Genomic DNA, 15,997 nt, shown 5'->3' with positions numbered 1-15,997 from the left:
CTCAATCCTGTATACCTGTAAAAAGTTGAATAAAAATGCTTTAAAAAATTGGTTTCAACGTCTATAAGAAGTTCTGGTAATATCGAGTATTAAGCTAGGTTTACTAAGAAAGTTAAGTAGTTTTCCTTGCGAACATCAGCCCCAGTGACCTTTCTGCAAAACAATGACCAACAATATTCATGGGAAATGCATTTCTCACAATTGCTACAACACCAAATTAAAATAAATAGTTCAAGTGACGCACTATGAAGAAACATACTACATGAACAAATGCAAACAAAACAATAAAATAACAAAGCAATTTCCTCCTTTAGTCAGTTCTCACAATTAGACTTTCTACAGAAATGACCTGTTGCACTAGTCTTTATAATAGCAATCACAGTTTACTAACTTAAACCTTAGAAATATGAAAATGAATGTTAAAGAAGAAACTGTTAACTTGTTGAAAGCACCCGCACATTTATATAAAAAATAAGCTAAGATAAGTGAGGTTATTATAAAATTGTCTCAGGAGGTTTACATTTTATATTGTTAATATACAAGCACACTAAAGAAGCTTACATCGCATGCTTATATGTCCTGTTTTAGGCTGTGTACTGCCTATTATACTCCGACTTGGTTTGTAGAAGGACACACATCTGACGTCAGCCTGTTCAGTTGGGCTGGCCTTCTGCTTTCTATCAAAAATGGAAATAAAAATCCTAATGAATAGAAATTAATGAAAAGATTAAATCCATTGACGCTTTGTATATCATTAGCATACTGCTGTCATATTTTCATTATGCTCTGGTGGCATTACGCATCTGTCCTCACACATCTTCTCTCATCCCCTGTAAATAATAACTTGACACTTAATATTATTAATAATAATAATAGTAGGAGATACTTTTCTGATCTTAATATTTATATTTTTTATTTAATACTTAAATGCATTTTCCTGGTTAGCTTACCCACCAGATATTGTAAATCAGCTGTGCTTAAAGAGAGAACGTTACAAGGTACAAATAATTGCCAAACATAAATGCAGACAGCATTATGCGAGAAGGGATAAAAGACAAGCTTACAGTTAAGTTTCCACACAGGAAGTGATTCACTGTGATGTGGCGAGCAAAGACCATAGAAAGTCAGCGGCATTTGGCAACTTCAAGTGATTACGAATGGGGGAACAAAATTTAGAAAAAAAGAGAAAAAAAAAAACTCTGATCGGAAGTGGTTGGGTCCTGAAATAAACTTTTCTCAAATTTTAAGGCCAGGGACTGCAGCAAGTACTCGTGGGAGCGCAGGGTATCACTGATTGACATATGACCTAGTAAAGATATGAGAGTGTTACCTAGGCAACCAGAGCCTGGACTATCCATGAGCTTTTAAGTGATGTTCAATGAGCATCTCTCCCTGTGTGGATGTAGCTTTACAATTTTACCACAGGTGATTCTGTACTGGCTTCAGGTGTGGGAGTGTCTCCTTTTCAGTCTCTCTGTTAGCCTGTACTTTTGCCTCACAGATTTTCTGATTTATTTAGGATTTTTTTCTACTGACACAGTCTTGTTTTTCCTGACACAGTGCAGCTAAGTAGAACAGATTAAATCTGGTCTATTTGACCTGCCAGGTGTCCTTTAGGACAGCATCTCATTTTTAGCTATACAACATCTTGAGTATGAGCCTGGCTGTTTATTAGGTCGGCAGCAACAGACTTTCATGCTGTGTCATTTAAAGATCTGAAGGCAGCGCTTTGAGGGCTGTGGAAAGAGAAATAAATGAAATCCTGATTATCTTTTTAACAAAACACAACCAGAGCTAGAAAACTGATGCCGTATTCTTCTACCATCTGTTTTTGCATACATATGAACCTGCGCGTGTTTACCTAATAGTAACAATAATGAATGAGTAACAAAATTATTAATAGAAAGCCAGCAAGACGGGAATTGCTTCATTTCAATTTTTCATTTTACCCCTCTACTCAAGATAGTAAATGACTCTGCCCCCTCTTGCAGGTAATTTTGATCCCTAATACGGAGCAGTCCTTATTTTTTAACATGAACCAGTGGCAGGAAACCCATTAAAATGCCACTTAACATTGCTGGAGTGTGGCGCTGTGACACCAGGTACGACCTAAAAAAAGTAGACTGCATAATTAGACACGGCAGATTCAGGTCGGAGAGGGCATCAGTCTCCATTTCACTCTCCTCTAAATTAGTGACAGAGCGGATGTATTCAAATAATGAATCCTTTCTCCCTGACAAAGTTAAAAGGAATGGACTGAAGAAGACCAGAGAAGGAAGGCGAGCAAATCAGAGTGTTACAAAGAGCCTGGAAATCAGAAGTTGTACGCTGACAGAGTAACATGGCTGATTTTTGAATATCAAGTGAAGGCTTTCTTCCTCTGATGAATGATGTATCCCTCCTCTCTTGACTGCAATGAAGATGCCCAGTGAATGCGAAAGAGAAGCAGATGGTAGCCCACACACAGACAGGCCACTACTGTCGTTATTGCATATGATCGAGTGGGAGAAGGATGAATCAGTACTCATATTAATCTAAATAATCCTTCTTTTTTTAGCCACATATCTCCAATGACATTTTATGGCTACAAATTTTCACATCGTCTCAAAAAGTATCAAAGCCTTAAAAAGTTAGTTTTTTACTGTGATCAATTATGTTACATGATCATCATTCTACCTCATTTTGAACATTTTGTTTGTAAAGTGTGGCGCTCAGGTGAAAAATGTGACAATGCTGCATGCGTGAAGCAATGCAAATTCAATCATGTTAGACTTAATACATAGTTGTGGGCAGTTTTGTCAATTTACAGTAGGATTTTTTATCAAGCTGTGATGTCACTTATATGTAATTTAATTTGAGAGACACGTTCAAGTCACTGGCGTAAAATACGCCTACTTTTCTGACTTGGCTGTGACTGGCATGCTATTTACCGTTGTTGCAGAAAATTCAGTGGTATGCTAGCAGAGTGTCTGTAACAGGAACAGCACTGAACAGTCATTTTGTGTTCAGGAGCTGTATTACAGTTTGTGTGCTTTAAAGGTTCTGAAAAGATGTACTGTTTGGAAAAGCTTAGCCTATCTGAAGCTGACAAAACTGCCAACTGTGCGAGTTAACAGACTTACCAGCATCACAGCTCCAACATTAAAACATGGAGGAATCGTTCACAACTCCTTCTCCATTAAAATTAAATTGAATTAATATTAAAATCTGTGTGAGAATGATTTTGTTTTTATTCTTTTAGCTGTAGTCTCATCAGTGTTTAACAGTAAAAAATAACTATAAAAACAGAATTATACCAGAGGTTTAATCTATGTGCAAATTTGATACAATAGTGGTCAAAAGTTCACATACAATTATCACGGGGATGAATATCACAGTTGGTTTGGGTTTTTAATGATTTCTTTGAACTATTTTTTTTCCAGGGTGGAAAGATGAACAGCATACATCTTTAACGACTTAAAAAATAAGAAATTCGGTACACAAGTTCAAAATTATTTTAGATTCTATTTAATCCATCACTAAGATGTTCCTTAGGAAGTTGCACCTTGACCAGATACCTTTGATGCCCATCAAGCTGTTCCAGGGAACACTGTTGGAACACTTTATTTTATTTATTTTTTGTCTATCCTGTTACCTATTTAATATTACCTTATTGTTAGGGCTGTTTTTGTTGTGCATCTGCACTTTATTGTTGTCAGTGTCTACGCATGGGACGTAATTTCAATTCCTTTGTATGGCAAGTACATTTGAAGAAATTGACAAATAAAGTTTTCTATTCTATTCTATTCTATAAGCTTCTGGCATAAATCTGGCTGAATATTTGATTACTCTTCTTGGCAGCATTAGTAGACTGCTTTCAAATTAGTTAGTTTGTTGGTACAAAGCTTGCTTTTAGTCAATAAATTCTGATTTTTTTTATAGGGAATGCATTCCAGAAGATTAGCTGGCCATTTCTAAACAACTGCATATTACAGCATCATCAGTTCAAACAATTGTATGTACTAAGTGCAAGTTCTTCCAACATGTCATCGGTTAGGATGTTCAAGAACAACCCCAAAAGCTCAAACCTGTCATGACCTGAAAACTAGTGAAACACCAGGGTTTACTGTCCACACTGAATCGAGTTTTACATCACTATGAACAGAGGGGGTTCTGACCAAGAAAGAAGCCTCTGCTCCAAAATCAACACCCTGCAGTTCATCTGAAATTTGAAGCCAAATGCTTTCTGGAGAAACGTTTTATGGTCAGATCAGACAAAGTCTGAATTATTTGGCCACAATATTTTCTTGAGTCTCAGCTTAAAGTAAAACATTTTTTAGCTCAAATATTTGAATTGGAACCACATTCCGACTTTGCAGATTATTTATTTATTCAAATTTTGGGGGTATCACCTTATCTACTACTTTATATTTGAACTAAAGTTCAAAGTCTGAGGTAACTCCCTGCTGTCAGTGTGTATTATTACCAAATGCTCCCACCTGCATCGTCATGTGAGTCATGGTTAGTCATTCTTCCCTGTATCTGTTTAGACCTGGTTTAGGCTGACCCATGTAAGGACTCCTTTTGAATGTTGTGGCTCAGATCTAAGCCCCGTCCAGATACAGAGATGCAGTGTTGGTGAGCTTCGTTCCAGTCCACTGGTAAGGAGATTGGAGGGGCCTTCCTGTATCACTTCACACACATCGGTGAATGCATTGAGATCTGCCTGAAAGACCAGTGGAGTATGTCAGAAGGATAGACTGTGCCTCTAGCCCTGTAAGATGTAAAATTCAAGAGATGCAGGCAGTTTGGTGGCTTAACCCAGTTTAATCTTTCTGCTCAGTGCCCCTTGTTGAGTCGTGCATTTTTATTAAGTCCCAATGACAAGGAGTGGAGAACCACAGCATGCATATTCACAGCCAGAGACGCCTCTCGCTGTCTTCCACCGCAACTAATTGTTACTGTGCCCATCCAACCGCTACTGGCCTAATTCCCTGTGCATTCACAGAGCTTTACAGCATATCCAGCCTGCTGACAGGCCAAACTCTGCTACTTAGAAAACGCCTGTGCCCAGGTATGACTGTGTCGCCTCCAAGTTGAGGTGAACAGTGTCAGGGAAAGTGTAGATAAACAGCAGGGCTGGAGAGGGCATAGAGCACAAAGAGTGCATGTGTGTGTGTGTGCACAGGGCAGCTGATTGGGAGGATGCGAGGGAGCAGATGCTGTTTCTAAGGGACACTGAAGAGCATACAAAACACCTGGCTGCTTTGACAGATCACCTGTAATCCTGTAGCGATACAGCAGCGGTTCAGCCCCACTTTGAGATGTCACAGAAGGTGGCTATGGCTGACTTTTTCACTGATAGATTTTTTCTTTCTTTTTTTTACAAAGAGATGATAGATTGAGCATGGCCTGCAGCTTAGATGCCTTGTGATGGCATCTGAAGCTTTAAGATGAATAGACGACACTGTGACAAAAAAAAAAACATACCAGTTCTTGATGTAAACAGAGGCTTAGGTTCAGTGCTATGTTCTGTTTATTTAAACAGGTATTAGTTGTTTGCTGTGGGGTTATATACAAACAATTTACAATGATAGTACTTTTTTGAAGCAATGGCCTTTTCACTTCAGGTAAAAATATAAAAAAAACAAAAACAAAACAAGCTTTGTATTCTCACTTTTCTAGCTTTATAATTAGTCTGAAACACAAGGGTGTGTTTGCAACAGGAGAGGAAGATGTTAATATTTTGCCTCTGATATGTATATCTGGAATAATATGTATGAGACTGGCCACAATTTTAAAACAGTTAATGCTCTTGACTTAAAGCCGTGTACTTCAATCACAGCTCAAGTTGTCAGATTTAAACTTTATTCTTGTGGTGTACAAAGGCAAAACTACAAAAACTGTATCTTTGCCCAACTACCTCAACTAAAACTAAAAAGTTTCATAGAACAAACATTAAACTGAGCTAACTCACTCTGGGAAATTAACTGAAACTAAATTGGATTCAAGATTCATGCCGCTTGAACTGAGAATGTGTAATCCAAATTTGTTTTTTGTTGTTTTGTAAAGTCTATATTTTACCGCCACAGCATGCACTGTATTGGTGGTTATGGCAACTTAACTTATTACTATGAGACCAGGCTGCTGCAAAGCTGTCCACTCTCACTTTCTTGAAGGTTATCCACCAAGAAAAGTGTCACACTCAATCTGAAAAACACTATGCTCCCAGGAGAGGTGACAGATCATTACAGTGCTGTACAATAGCACCTCACAGTCCTTATGCATGCTAGTTAATCAGTTCAAAACAAATTATGCATCAATAGCTGTTCACTGAGAAAAACACACAGCATTGTGCCTTTGCTTTTTCTTTTCCCCTTGTCTTGTCTCCTTTCATCTATTGTCCCTGCTTCTCTTTGTTTCTGCTTAGCATGTCTGAGTTTGTTAGGCACAAAACAAAAACAGGAGCTGCTGCAATGTGTGAAAGATAGCTTGACACGTTGAGCTTATACACACGCAGAGCATACTGTCTTTGCATGTGAACTAAGCGAGCAATGCTGCAGGGATCTTTGCCCATTTTGGCATAGCAGTTGCCATAGTTTGTTTTGTTTTTTTTGCCACATCCTATTCCACCTAATCCTAGAGGACATCAGTTGGGTTTTAATGTGATGAGTGAAGCTGCATCTTCTCACTCTTCAAAAACATCTTTATCCTACAGAAAATCTCCATCTGTAAGAATAAACTGTGGAAGTGAAGGTGAACAGAAGTGTTTGGGCTTTAAGACTCAGCTGTGTTGTTATCGATACCACATTATAATCACATTGTGACAAGTAGAGATGGACCGATCCGATATCACGTATCGGTATCGGTCTGATACTGACGTAAATTACTGGATCGGATATCGGAGAGAAATAAAAAATGTAATCCGATCCATTAAATATCAAAAAAGCACCTCACAAAACTTGCGACACGGCGTAACTCTGCTCATAACTGTAGCACGTCGGAGCAGTGTGCTCACGTGATAGAGCGGCTGTGTGTATTTGGAGCCTCGCTACCAAACCGGCATTTTATCTCCGAGGAAGTGATCCCAGAGAGAAGGAAAGCAAGTGTGTAAGTTTATCTCTGAATGTTTGTAAAGCATTCCCACGTTAAGCTTAACAACCAATATATGGAGCGACTGCCTCTTCTTGCTGCTACTTCAATCGTGAAACTGATTAATGATCAGCTGATCGGTTTTTCTGTCGTGAGTCCGTCTCTCTTGTTTGTTTTTGGCCCACTTTGCGCCAGAAAGAGGAAACCAGCGGCTGAACAACAGCAGCACGTTTAACCTTGATTAGAATGTATTTAATATTACTTTCTACACCAGGATCCTTTTCTACGCAGCTGACGGCTGGTAACTGTGCAGGGGCGGATCTAGCAAAGTTTAGCCAGGGGGGCCGATAGGGCATGAACAGGGAGAAGGGGGCACAAAGACGTACTTTTCTTTCTTATTCTCATTTAAAATGTCGAGCTTTTAATAAATAATTATCTGAATCTTACACCCAAAGTTTTAATCTGATGTAAAATATATAGAAGTCCATTACTGTATATAGTAACTGTTAAGTCTAATATACCCTAGTAAGGCAACCGTGGCTCAGGGGGTTGGGAAGCGTATCTGTAACCGGAAGGTCGCCGCTTCGATCACCGGGCTCTCTGTCCTGGTCGTTGTGTTCTTGGGCAAGACACTTTACCCTACCGCCTACTGGTGTTGGCCAGAGGGGCCGAGGCTGCCATATCGCGGCATCGCTTCTGTCAGTCTGCCCCAGGGCAGCTGTGGCTACAACCGTAGCTTGCCTCCACCAGTGTGTGAATGTGAGAGTGAATGAATAGTGGCATTGTAAAGCGCTTTGGATGCCTTGAAAAGCGCTATATAAATCCAATCCATTATTATTAAGCTATAGTACTTTTTCCTTTGGGAAGATACCATCTGTGCAGTCTGCAATTCTGTTGAAGAAAGATGTTGAATCTATTTAATTATTCTTGAAAAATAATTTAATTCTGTGCATTTTCCCCCCCTACATCAAATTAAAGTTGATTACGTTGATTAAGCATCATGAGGTGGAGTGTGGGGGGTGGTTCCCTATTTTTTTTTTTTTTTTTGCTGGGAGTTTGCAACCCTATTAGTTAGGTTGCTTAATATTTCTGCTAAGTACTCTTTGAAATACCAGAATAGGGAGGATGGAGTAGGTTTAAGTTTATTAGATTGATCAGTATTGCTGAACTTTGAAATATTTTGGGTGCAGTGTATTTTTTACATACAGGTATAACAGAATAGCTTTAGTGTTGGCGTTTATTTAAACTTGAGTATGAACTTATACAAAATGCAGCAATATATAAAAAAAAAACTGTTTTATTGATTAAAAAACACTATATCGGATTCATATCAGTATCGGCAGATATCCAAATTTATGATATCGGTATCGGACATAAAAAAGTGGTATCGTGCCATCTCTAGTGACAAGCCCGCTCTTTGTGTGAACTGGGAGCTGTGACTTTTAAAATAGGTTATCACTGTCTATACAGACACAGAACAGACAGACACGGGTTGCTGTAGGATAAATCAACAGCTGTGAAGCTCATTGAATTGAAAAGTAACAAGTGTACATCCCCTAAGGGTGATCAGGCCATTCACAATGTTGATTACCATTTCCTACCTCCCCCTCTTCTCCAAATCTCTCTAAAACAGATTGCTAACAATCAAGATTTATCACATGTTATCCAATAATATTATCTCCACAAAGACGCTATAAGAAGTCTTGCTCTGCGGATTAGCCAAGGTTGAGTTCATAAGAACCTGCACTCAAGTGGTGAAAATGAGTGCAGCTGACAATTTTAACAGCACGGAGAGAGAAGCACGTGGTCTGGGTGAAGCCAGCTCCTCAACTGCATAACATCCCAGAATAGAGACACTTTGAGGGTGCACCACATACAATTTATGACTCCAACCATTTATTTAGTCCAGGTACTCAGCAGGATGACGTGGATGGGATGAGAGGGAGAAAGGCACAAAAAAGGGTTGAGAGTGGTCTTGCTTGTGATATCTACAGACTGAGCCACCCAGCTGTTCAGATAAGCATCTCAATTGCCAGTTTCATTATGGTAAGAAGCTACTAGGAGAGAAACTGCACAGCATGTAGTGTACAGAGCTGTGCTCCACGTCTCTCCATCTAAATTTACCAAGATTGTGTTTCCATAGTAAGTGATGGCCATTTTCGCTGCCCACAAGGGCACCAGAGCTTTCTTGAGCTCGACAGCTTGTGGTGAAGTTGTACAAAGATGGCACAGGGCCTGATTAGGCTGTAGTTTGGACAACTGCCCCGACAGACGCTCTGCATCTCAGGTTTCAAACAGGAAGTGGGCCAAGCACAGCACAAGCGGCCCTATAGGCCAGTCTGACAAATTCTATGCATATGGAGGTCTGTTCTCATATTTAGCATCTTTTATTGTTTACTCTGTGGCTCCAGAGCCTCAGACTGCGCTGTTTAACTAGTGAAATGTTTTTGAATTACGCTCAAAATAGAATGCTTGATTTGATTTTTCAAAGTATTATTGGATAATCCATTGCCATCAGTCTTAGAATTATAATCAACACTGATTAAGAGCATGGCCCTCTAACTATGTTATCCCCTACCTCCCCAATTATTATATCCTTACTAATGGTGGCACATTACCAAGAGCTATCATTTGTTCCTCCAGACATTCCAAACATATCTCATACATCCTTTTGAAAGGTAATCATGCACTGAGGTTTGATTTAGATCTACAGGGGCAATCACCTTGGTCACATTCTGCTATCAAGGTTCTGTCATTTTTCTGCTTTGAAGGAAAGTGAAGGATGCAGCGTGAAGTCAGTGGAGCCTGCAGCGTTTCTGCCCCACATCAGAGCAGCTGATATTAACAGGCTGCTGGTCCCAATAACCCCGAGTATGAACAGTCAGTGACACGTTAAAAAGAGCAAATGAGCCAGCAATCAGAGTCACCTGAGGCCGTTGTGTCAACATAAAAAGTTGCAGGCCAAACACCTGACTAGCACCTCAGATGTGCCACCGGTTATGTCTCCACTTTTCAATCGATGCATCGCAGTGAGGTGCAATGACATTTTTAAAGCGTGTTCTTAAAAAAATGCTTACTGAGCAAGGTAGCAGCCAAAAAGCAGGATTCTGCCAGGTGAGATCAATCAAAGATCTGAGGCGCTGCCAGATGTTCTCAGAGAACATTAAAGAGTCGATCGGATTAGTGAAAGAAGCAGCTGGTCACCCAGATGTTTCAGGCGCGTGTGTTAAGGTGGGGCCATAAGCCTCAGTGTCTTTGATTAAAAAGTCAGTAGTTATTTACTCAAAACTCTTCAGATAGCTGGCAGTGCCGCAGACCATCAGACTGTGAAAGGGAAAAATTAAGTCCAGATACATTTATTTATAAAGTGCCTTTAGCAGGAAGGACAGTGTGTTTTCAAAGGAGCCAAACTGATAAAAAGATTGATAAAACACATTATACAGCAAAATCACTAATGGAGACAGAGTCAAAGACTTGATGTGTATGTGCATGCATCTTTTAGCCTGGTTTCTCCTGGTTTGTTATTTTAATCCAAAGACAGCCATTACACTGTGATATCTGACACGGACAGATTAACCTTTATCACAGCTATGCAGCTGAATGGACCAACGCAGACAGCTCACCAATACAGAACAAGGAGAAAGGGCATTTAAACTGCCGCTTCAAATACCACCATCCTGGTGATTAAGCCCTCGCCTGTTGAGCCTCATGGCTAGCCTTTTCAAATCAATGCGACAGTAGTTAAATATTTTGCAGTCCTTTTCTCTTTTTTTACATCTGTTAGTCTAAGTGCCTTCGTAAGCTCACAGGACTTGACAATACTTCAAAGGCAGTAGCAAAGCAGCTGTGAAGGTCAGTCTCTTTGCAAGCAGGTTCTTTTTCATACAATATTCATCAAAGCCTAATTTCATATGAAAGAGACATGACGTGTAGGGCTTAAAATAGGGAATGTCAAACGTAAGAGGATGAACAAAGACTGCTTGGATGGTGGAGAACTAGTGATTCATATATTGTCTCACTATTCAAAGCTCTGTAAAAACTCCTATTTTAAGTGGGATTCATACATGGTAAGAAATCTGGTTGGACTCAAATCAAAGCAATGTTTTTCCTTCTGTGACAAAGAAGTTGTTCTCATGCTTTTCCTTTGATTATATTTCATGTTTCTAAAAAGAGCTATAAACTCCTTCCTGTTGGCGCCCTCTTGGTGATAGGAGAACTCAGGCTTATTTTACTGCACGCTTGCTGCAAGTCTCCCTGATAAGAACGTCTGCTAAATGCATATTTGAACTGGATTACCTACACCTGCATTTGTAGTCCCACATGGATTCAGCAAGCCAGTAATTTTTACAGTCACGCCAGGAAAAACTCAGTCCTCTTTTCAACCTTCTCTTAAATACTCAGTAAAAAATAAGCTCACATGTAACTAGACCTGTGCAAAATGATGTCTATGAGGATGTTGGCAAGCCTCCCTCCAACAGCATATGGTGGAGAGCCATCTGCCTAAACTATACCTAAAAGCACAGAAACACTCAGTTCACTCCAAACTGAGATCAGACTCAGACGCTGTGCTTTAGTTCACTTTCTCTTTTTCCTCCACAGCTGTGCTGGTTCGTTATTGTTCAAGCAGCTCAGGATCAAACTGTGAAAAATGTTGCATGGTTTATTTAAGCACACACTGACACCTTTTTGTTTATTATCACTGTAACAACCGATGTACAGGATGTCAAGCACAAATACATCTTTTTGCAAAGTTGCAGAACTGTGTCATCTTATGGGTGTGATCATTCTTTATACTGACAGTTAATTTACAGTATGTTAAAGACATTTCTTTTTATTTTCTGTACAGTTGTTTTGCACTACCACTTATCCTCCCAGTGCATTTATTTAAGTAGAAAATTATAAACCTATGACCCTGAGAACTCAGCACAAAACTTCAGCACCACAAATTACAGAAACAAGTGGTGAATGCAGACATGACCTTCTAATAGTACATACTATAACAGAAATGTCTCCAGGAGCACACTGCAAAGTAACAGTGAATCCATCCATTAAAGTCTTAACTGCTTATCCAATTCAAGGTTCCAGGGGACCTATCCCAGCTGATTTCTGGCAAGAGGCAGTACACTCATAGGGTAACACAGAGAGACAGTCATCCATGCTCATATTGAGACCCACCACTTAAACCTAGCATGCATGTCTTGAACTGTGGTAAGAAGCCAGAGCTCCCCAAGAGAATCCACTGCAAACACACTGAAAGAGATATAAACTCCACCAAGAATGACTCCAGCCAGGCAGCAGGTTTGGAACCAGAACGTCATTGATCTGAGGCGATGGTTCTAACCACTGCACCACTGTCTCACTGCTGCTGATGTGATGGTGTTTTTAAAAGAATTTCCAGACCTCATTTTAAAACGTGCAATTTACTATGCATAGGAAGAATCAAGATGAGATCACCAGCTGGTGGTGCTAAATCTCCCACCAGCTACAGCAACAAGACAGCACAAATAAAAGACAAACCTTAATTAAATAAAATGTGTGAAACAGGATAGAAGACACTTCTGTGGCTACTTATAGAGGACTAATTATTCTGATTTACAACTTCACATTTTTATTCTTGAATTTAATTTCAGCAGTTCTGCATTTACAGTTCAAAATAGTCCTCATTTGTCTCATACTGGGCCTTGGTGCAGCCCCTCTTTTGTTCTTTTGGCTTCACACTCAGGGCTGTCTGCCTGAAATGGCCATATTGAGACTACCTTTTCTTACTGAAAACATACAGAGCCATGGGTAAAAAAACAATAACCCTGGAATTAAGTCTTTAGAGCAGCCTGAAGCCTGAGCTTTTCTCTCAAATGGATAAATTGAGATTTGGATTTGTACATGTCCTGGCCCTGTATAATATGAATATCTACCATTCTGACTGGACATATTTGAGGAAAATCAAAGACAATCCCCTTTAGGTGTCATGCTACACCAGATCGAACAAATATAACAACCTGCGCAATTCAAAATTTCTATTCACAAAATGAACAGAATGATACTGTGTAATAAACAAAAAAAAAAAAACACACGAGACTCACGTAAAAACAAAAAGTAAAATAAAAAAACATAAATAAAAGTCAAAATTTTGCTCTGACTAGTTTGTAAAAGAAAATTTTAGAATATACTTTTATATATAACTCATATATAACTCACCTTGTCATATCATTACTGTTCTGTTTAGAGTTTGTCTTCAAGTGTACATACGTACATAGACATGTTTACATCTCTTATACCAATCACCCTAATCCCATCTGAATAGAGCTTAAGATCAGAGTGCTTATTGATCCAAACACAGTCATGTCAAAGGCTCCATTTGGCCGTTATCTCTTAACATTCTTGAGCTGAAACTTAACAGATATGCTGTTGATGTAGACACTCATCAAAGTAGCCATTACTGACAAGTGAAAATAGCTCTGCCTTATGTCCACACATATTGAATACAGGCACTTTGCTGCAGGCTGAACTGACACCTCTGGTGCATTTAAAGATGGCTCGCTTTATGACATCAAGGTCAGCAAGTTTCATTCAAATAGGATCCACAGCATCAGTTCAAAGACAAATGGTTTGTTTCTGAGATTATGACTGAAACTTGGAGTCACTAAGAGGTGACTCCAAGCTGGCAAAGTCTGCAGCAGGACTTTGCCAGCCAGGTTAGTGCAGTGCATATTCCACTTGGGATCTTTATGTTTTGCATAAGGTGTTGCTTTGTGTTGATTTTCTTTTCACGTTTTACTATAGTTGTATATAGTCGCATATATTTGGTTTAGGCATCAAATTTCTATGACTAGCCTACGAGTATTAGGGACACATTAAGAAAAAAAAAATTGATTGAACATTTAGAGAATACAGACAAAATTTTGAAATTAAAGTAGAAAAATCTTGGAAAATAAAGTTGAAATTAAATTTTCAGAAAAAAGTCATAATGTGGAGATTACGATTGATTCATGGCAATCTGCCATGGCTGCTACACCTCCTACACCTCCTTTTGTAGATGACTTAGTGAGACTTAGTGAGAGATATTGAGATATTGAGGGTATAGCAAGGTATATAAGTTTGTCTTGAACCATTTACTTTTATCTTGAAACAACAGCGTCTCTTCTTTCTGAGGAGACTGAGAAAGGCCCGGCTTCCACCACCGATCCTGACCACCTTCTATAGAGGAACTATCGAGAGCATCCTGAGCGGCTGCATCACTGTCTGGTTTGGGAACTGTGCCATATCGGACCGCAAGACCCTACAGCGGATAGTGGGAACAGCAGAGAAGATCATCGGGGTCTCTCTCCCCTCTAATGAGGACATCTACACCACACGATGCATTCGCAAAGCCACCAGCATTGTGGCTGATCGGACACACCCCTCTCACACACTCTTCACACTCTTGCCATCTGGAAAAAGGTACCGAAGCATTCGGGCACACACATCCAGACTGCGCAACAGCTTTTTTCCACAAGCCACCCGTCTCCTCAGCAAAAAGGGACTGGACTGATAAACGCGCACGCACGCACGCACGCACACACACACACACACACACACACACACACACACACACACACACACACTATCACTCAGGTTAACTCAACTACCTCAAAACATTGAGACTGGACTGACTAATCAACACAAGCGCAAACACACTGACCTACACCACCAAACCATCGTACACACCAACCTGTAAATGCTCTTTTGCACAATATTATTACTGGACTTTTTGCACTAACTTCTGTACTTCCTAATTTTTGCTGCTACACTAAGGAATGTTTACTGTCCCTCCACTACCTCAACTCATCATCACAAAACCTTATTATTATGTTACGTTGTGTTTTTCTATCATTCTGTCACTTTGCTGCTCTTGTTTGCACATTTGCACGTGCACTTTGTTGTCTGCTGTCTGATAACAAAAAGAAAAAAAAAGTCTTCCTTAGATAGTTAGATAGTTAGTTTTTTTTTTGTTAATTTATGTTGTAATTTATGTTAGGTCAGTCTGTCTTGTCTCTGCTAGCCAGCTAACTAGGCCTCTTAGTTAGCTAGTTTAGTGTTTTCTGTTAATTTATGTTGTAAATTTATGTTACATGTAGCACCTTGGTTCCTGGAGGAACGTTGTTTCGCCTCACTGTGTACTGTTAAACTGTATATGTTTGAAGTGACAATAAAGTCAACTTGACTTGACTTGAAACAGTAATTTGACCTTTTTTCCCTCAAAATACAATTATGACTTAATGACTTAACTTAAATCTCAAAAATTCAACTTTATTCTCAAAATAATCAAATATTTTTTTCTTAATGCAGCTCTAATATCCCTTCATACAAATCTACTTTGTTGTATTTAGAAGACCCTTATTTGGATCCCAATAGTCCCTTTCACAATATTAACGCTGCTAATGTTAAATGTGACATCATGGGCCCACTACAAGTGTCCATAGGACAGTTGCTTTGACAAAACAGCAGCACCCTGACAGTGTTAAGAGGGCTGTGTAGAAGTCTGTAATAAAAATAAGCATACTAATAATGTGATGCAACTATTACATAACAAGTTTGAATCATAATATCCCGGGAAAGGCCATTGTTGTACAAAGTGTTTAATGATTCAGCCCAACACATTAAAGACTTGTAGCAAGCTGCAGAACAATGAACAATGCTTCATTTGGTAACTTAATCATCAGTAATGTTCCACCACCATGTCTGACCCACATCATAATCATCTGAACCAGCTCAGCTGGAGAATGCTTTTAATTTGCATATGGATTTTGGTCATAAAAATGCAGAGCTGTGACAATGGCAGCAGAGGCTTTACTAGTTCAGTAGGATACATGTAACAGAGAGGGGATGCACTTTATATTTCCTGCTCCATGATGCAAACCTAAACTTTCTATTTCCTTCACAAAAGCAA

At 39.3% G+C, this 15,997-nt stretch overlaps 1 long non-coding RNA gene across 2 annotated transcripts in view; it reads right to left on the bottom strand.

Moving 5' to 3' along the window:
• Nucleotides 1-15,997, bottom strand: part of LOC146718260 (uncharacterized) — a 185,760-nt gene that overhangs the window by 93,267 nt on the left and 76,496 nt on the right. The window contains exon 4 of one of the 2 annotated variants that reach the window (XR_014916817.1): nucleotides 4,449-4,705. The exons of the other annotated variant lie outside the window; for it this stretch is intronic. This is a non-coding gene — a long non-coding RNA (uncharacterized LOC146718260). Of the gene's footprint in view, nucleotides 1-4,448; nucleotides 4,706-15,997 lie in introns of those variants that run through there. 2 annotated transcript variants of the gene reach the window in all.

The sequence above is a fragment of the Copadichromis virginalis genome, linkage group LG1 (genome assembly GCF_057382275.1).
Source record: "Copadichromis virginalis isolate Kocher_CV1m ecotype Utaka linkage group LG1, C_Virginalis_male_GT1.1, whole genome shotgun sequence".
NCBI lineage: Eukaryota > Metazoa > Chordata > Actinopteri > Cichliformes > Cichlidae > Copadichromis > Copadichromis virginalis.
The sequence above is the reverse complement of the archived record's forward strand: the minus strand, read 5'-3'. Positions and strand labels throughout refer to the sequence as shown.